Raw genomic sequence first — 6,000 nt, 5'->3', positions numbered from 1 at the left:
GGTGAGCCGACGCGCTCAGATCCACCCTCTGCACGTTCTCTTCAGGGACCAACACACTGTCCCCATGGAAACCAAACAGACGGGAGGAAGCCCTCTCTGGCCCCCCTCAGCCCTGCCCTGCTTCCCAGGATGGTCTTGTTTGGGGGGGGGGAGTTGGGTGCACAGGCCTGCTCCGCAAGGGCTGCCTGGGTGCAGTGGGCAGAACCTCCAGCCCACTCCCCGCCCACCGGCAGGGTCTGCGGGGCCGCACCATGTGTGGGCTCTGGGCAGGGCCAGCCTCCCGGGCCCCCAGCACTGCCGTTGGGTCCAGGCTCCTGTGGCCCCTGGGGCACTCGGCTCGGCGGGGCCCCCTGGGCTCGGGAGCCCATTCACGGCCTGCATGGGCCTCCCTGGGCCCACCACCTGCAGGGCGCAGCTGGCCTCAATTGGGGGCTGCTTTGCCCGAAGCCGATTGCCCCCTGTCCTCCAGCCTCCAGTGCAGACCTCGGGCCCTGGATGCCAGGCATGGGGCGAGAGGGGCCCGGGCCGGCCAGGGGGCATGGAGACCACCATGCGGGCTGCAGTGAGCAGGGCCAGAGGGTGAGGCGGACCGGAGGGCTGGTGCCCGGGTCAGGGCTGGTGCCCGGGTCGGACCTGTTGCCCGGGTCAGGGCTGGCCAGGCGCACGGCCTGAAGGACGTGGGAAGCACGACTGACCGAGGACCAGCTGGGTCGGGGACCCCCATGGAGGCGGGGCTGCCGGATCCCTCAGAGCCACTGGGGCCCTGCAGGGCTGGGCTGGGGGTGAGGCCCGCCTCTGCCCATGCTGACCAGCAGACAGGGCCCTGCCCCGTGCAGGGTGTGGGGTGGTGGGCGGGGCTCCATGGCCAACCTGTGGTGTCACAGCTGGGGGCACCACATGGTCTGTGCCCGCTGACCCCCCGGCACCCACTTCCCAGAACACAGCGGGCTGCTCTGTTTGTGTGGTTCCCGGGGCAACAGGATGCATCCGAGTGCAGACGGGAGGGGCCAGCGGGATGGGCGGGGCAGGAAGTGGCTCACTGCCCAGGTGAGGCCCTGCTCTGCGGGCCGCAGTGGGCTTGACCCCACCAGGCACCTTTGGGCAGGGCTGGGACAACGGGCAGGATGGCAGGCGGGTGGCCCACGTGCTCTCTCCCCATGAGACCAGGCAGGGAGTGTGGGCATGGCGCCCACGCTCAGACCCTCGGCCTTATGTGGAGATGCCCGACCCACAGCTGACAGGCAGCCCTGCAGACTTCCCAAAACTACAGGTGCCAGGGACCCCAGGACAGTGTGCCGCCTAGACACAGTGAGCCAAGCTGCTGGGGCCCCTCAGACACCAAGAGTCCAAGGCAAGCACACACCTGGGCCCGTCTGCAGGTGGGCAGGCATACACCTGTGCCCGTCTGCAGGTGGGGAGGCCAGGTCGGCCATGCTTGCCCACGATCGCCTGGCCAGGCCCGTTGGTCACACCCAGGGGGAGTGGCACTGAGCCCCAGAACAGATGGGTGCAGGCGGGCAGCGCACCCTCCAGTTGCTGGCTTTCGCTTTCAGAAGTAATTTTATCTGAGGAGAGTCTTAGGTTCAAGTTAATAATACAAAGAACCTGGTCCGGCGTCTCACTTCCAGCAAACAGGACGCGAGCCGCTCCAGGAGGAGGACTCGGCTGGTCCCCTAGCAACTATCTGTGTTCAGTAAACAAACGGCGCTGGGCGCAGCCCAGGACACCCGCCCTGCCCCCTGGCTGCCGTGCCGGCCCTGGGCCGGGGGCGGGGCCCACACTGGGGCTGCCCCCCTACCGCCTGAGTCCCTGAAGACTCCCACCCCTCCTGCCCCTCCTGCACACACAGGGTGGCCAGGGTCCAACTTGCTGACCCCCCTATCTCCAGGAGGCCTGCGGGGTGCCTCCCAACTTCCGGAAGCCCCACAGCCCTGACCCTGGCCCTGGCCCTCCGTTGGCTTTGCTCCTGGTTCCCTGCAGGTGCCAAGGGGCGCTGGCGCCCCGCCATGGCCAGAGAGCAGCACTTCAGTGCACTGCCGCCCTTCAGGGGCTTCGCTGACACAGGGCGGGTCCGGGCCGCAGGAGGCTTGGCCAGAAAACATGTCCCGCAGGAAGACTGAGCTCTGGGCAGCCAGGAAGTCCACCCTGCGTCCACGGCTGGGACAGGCAGGAGGGGCTCACGGAGACTGGGTGCTGAGCCACCCAGGGGCAGGGGCCACGGGGGTCGGGGAGAAAGGACTGCCCACCTGGGGCTCCTTGCTGGGCACAAAGCAGGTGCGCACTCACAGGGACTACTGGACAGGGCACGTGGGTCACTTGAAAAGACTCCCAGGGCCAAAACGCAACTAAGTTTTGGGTCAAAAGAGAGCAAAGAGACTGGGTTATAGCCCAGCACAAAGGTCACCTGGACAGCGTGTTAAAAGCAGACACAACCCTCTGCTGACAAAGGCCCGTCTCGCCAAAGCTGCGGTTTTTCCGGTGGTCATGTGTGGATGTGAGAGTTGGACCATAAAGAAAGCTGAGCACTGAAGAACTGATGCTTTGGAACTGTGGTCGTGGAAAAGACTCTCGAGAGCCCCTTGGACTGCAAGGGGATCCAACCAGTCCATCCTAAAGGAGACCAGCCCTGAATATTCACTGAAAGGACCGATGATTAAGCTCAAACTCCAATCCTCTGGCCCCTGATGCGAACAACTAACTCACTGGACAAGACCCTGATGGTGGAAGAGGGTGAAGGTAGGAGGAGAAAGGACGACAGAGGATGAGAAAGTTGGATGGCATCACCAACTCGATGGACCTAAGTCTGAAGAAGCTCTGGAGACAATGAAGGACAGGGAAGCCTGTGTGTGCCGTCCATGGGTCACGACGAGTTGGACGCGACTGAGCGACTGAAGGCCAACAACGTAAGCCTAGCCGCATGGGTGAGGCGAAGCTGTATCCCTGAACAGCACTGAAGTCCCAACCCCAGGAGCTGTCGTGATTTCATTTGAGAATGGGGTCTTTGGAGATGATCGAGTTAGGCTGAGGTCCTTGCGATGTGTCTGGACCTCATGGGACTGGTATCCTTATGAGATGAGAAGCCCAGGACTCAGACATGCATGGGGACGACCCTGTGAGGACACGCAGGCGGCCAGATCTGAAGCCAGTGGACGCCTGGGGCCAGCAGAGTTGGGACAGTTCCCAGGAGCTTCTCAGGGGGCACAGCCCCCTCCCCCCGAACGTCCTAGGGCTCTCTCTTCCCTCCTGTGCATCTGCGCCTCAGCGTGTGTGCACTGGGTGTTCATGCGTGCACTGGGTGTTCACGCGTGCAGCCAGCGGGCCACTTGTGCATTATGTGTATACGTGTGTGTGGGGGTCTGTGTGCTTCAGATACAATAAAACCAATGACTGAAGCGTCCACATTGAGGAGGCAGAAAAAGAGCAATTAAAGCTGGTACATTGAAAGGAAATAGTAAAAATAAAAGCAGAAATTCAAAAAAAGTAAACAGGGAAAATCAGTAAGTCCAAAAGCAAATAACCTGAATAATCAACAAAAGTGATAAACCCTAGGAAGATGGTCACTGGTGCCATCAGTACAGACACTACAGACACTGGCCGGGCAACAGGGAACCCCGCAAAGAGCTTTACTGCAAGAAACGGGACAGTGCAGGCGACATGCTTAAGTTTCCCCAAAACACAACTTGCCAGAACAGACAAGATCAAACAGAGGAGCTGAAACGCGCTTTTCCTACTGAGGAAATCGATCATGACAAGTCTTACCACAGAGAAGTCTCTGCTGACTCAGGGGCAGGGACAGACAGTCCTCATCTGAGGGAGAGACGCCCGCACAGAGGCCCTGGTGTCTCTGGCTGATGGAGGCAGGGCGGGGTGCGGGGGTGCTTTGGGGCTCAGTGTAGCCCCACATCTGCAAAAGGACTTTAGAAATGGAGAAGTGCCAACCTTGGTATTAGGGAGCATGTGGTAACTTCCCAGGGATTTTTTTAGGTGAGAAAACAGAATGGTGCGGAGACAGATGTCTTGTCAGAGGCAGCCTGGGCATTCTGGCGACATCTCATCACGGGGGGGTGGGCTTTAATGAGGCTCAGCACGTGTGAGACAGGATGCCCGTGTATGAGGCGGGATGCCCAGCGCGTGTGAGGCAGGACGCAAGACTGGCAGTCTTCATTAGCACCCAGTATTTGAGGTCCTTTGCTTTGTTCTCCCTGGTTTTTCAAAGCTGAAAGATGCTGAGCTCAAGGCTTGGGCAGCTTTGTGAGTCTGTGAGGGCCCTTCCTGCCCTGCCACCTCCGCCACCTGGCCACAGACACCTGGCGGGTGGGCGAAGTAGCCCGTTTCCTCAGTGCAGAGCGATGGCACAGGCACAAACACCCCACTTTCAGAAGACGGCTCCAGCGCCCACTGGACAGCAGCCCAGCCTGTCCACGGGGCTTCCCAGGGAGCACCAGTGGTAAAGAACCCGCCTGCCAATGCAGGGGATGTAAGGGATGTGGGTTCGATCCCTGGGTTGGGAAGATCCCCTGGAGGAGGGAATGGCAGCCCACTCCAGTATTCTTGCTTGGAGAATCCCATGGACAGAGGAGCCTGCTGGGCTACAGTCCACAGGGTCACAGAGTCAGACACGACTGAAGTGACTAACAGACAGCTGGTCCACCGGCTCTAATGTGCAGTGGCCCTTGGGGTGGGGGCCAGGGTTCCCGGCGGAGCCCCACACCACCCTGATGCCCACCTGAGGGATCAGATGTCTGCGCCCAGAACAAGGCCACGCCAGGGGTCACAGACCCAGCGCCTCAGTGGGAAGGCGTCAGGGGTGAGGTTCCATGCACCTGACACTGAGGGGGGCATGTGAGCACCTCAAGTCGGTCCAGTGGATAAGACTCTGCACTCCCAACGCAAGAGGCCCAGCTTCACACCCCAGCCAGGGAACAAGACCCCACATGCTGTGACTAAAGATCTTGAGAGCCATAGCTAAGACCCAGTGCAGACAGACAGATGGAGAAAGCAAATACTAACACACACGCACACGGACGCATGCACACACGCACACGCACACACATGCACATATGCACACGTGCACACACACGCAAACACATGCACGCATGTGCACACATATACACATGCACACACATGCACACATGCGCGCACAGAACATGCACATGCACACACACATGTGTGTGCAAACGCACAACATGCATACACACGCAAGTGCGTACACACACAAACGCACGCACACAACATGCACATGCACGCACACATGCACATGTGCACACACATGCACACACACGCACACAACATGCAAACACATGCACACACGCAAACACATGCACACACATGCGCACCACACGCACAGAACATGCACATGTGCACGCACGCATGTGTGCAAACGCACAACATGCACACACACAAGTGCACACATGCACACGCACACACGCACAACATGCACACACATATAACATGCATGCGTGCACACGCATGCGCACACGCAACACATCATGCACACACGCACGTGTGTGCAAATGCATGACATGCACGCGCACACGCAAGTGAGCACATGACATGCACACGTGCACACACAACATGCACACATGCACGCATACGCATGCGCGTGCACACACACACACGCACGCCATTCCTCTCGGACAGCACAGACTGGCCGTGCAGCCACAGTCAGGGCAGCTTGCAGCCTGTCTGCAGCTCCTCCCCTCCTGGGGTCTCTGCCCACCAAGGACCCTCTTATCCCTGCTGCCAGCTGGGTGCCCTCCCCCTGCCCAGCACAGGTGGGAACTGGCAGCCGGGACCCCGATCCAGCAGCCACTGGAGGGCGGCTGTGGGGTTTCTGGTGCAGGCAGTGGGGGTGAACCACGGCTGAACCGTGGGAGCCGGGGCGGAGGCAGGTCTGACCACCCCTGTGGGCGGAGCCAGGCCTGCTGGAGGCCCCTTGGGAAGCCCCTCCCAGCTTAGACCACAGCGCTGTCCCGGGGAAAAGGATACACCGTAGGCGAT

This window comes from Capricornis sumatraensis, chromosome 18 (assembly GCF_032405125.1).
Source record: "Capricornis sumatraensis isolate serow.1 chromosome 18, serow.2, whole genome shotgun sequence".
Lineage (NCBI taxonomy): Eukaryota > Metazoa > Chordata > Mammalia > Artiodactyla > Bovidae > Capricornis > Capricornis sumatraensis.
This window is presented reverse-complemented; position numbering follows the sequence as displayed.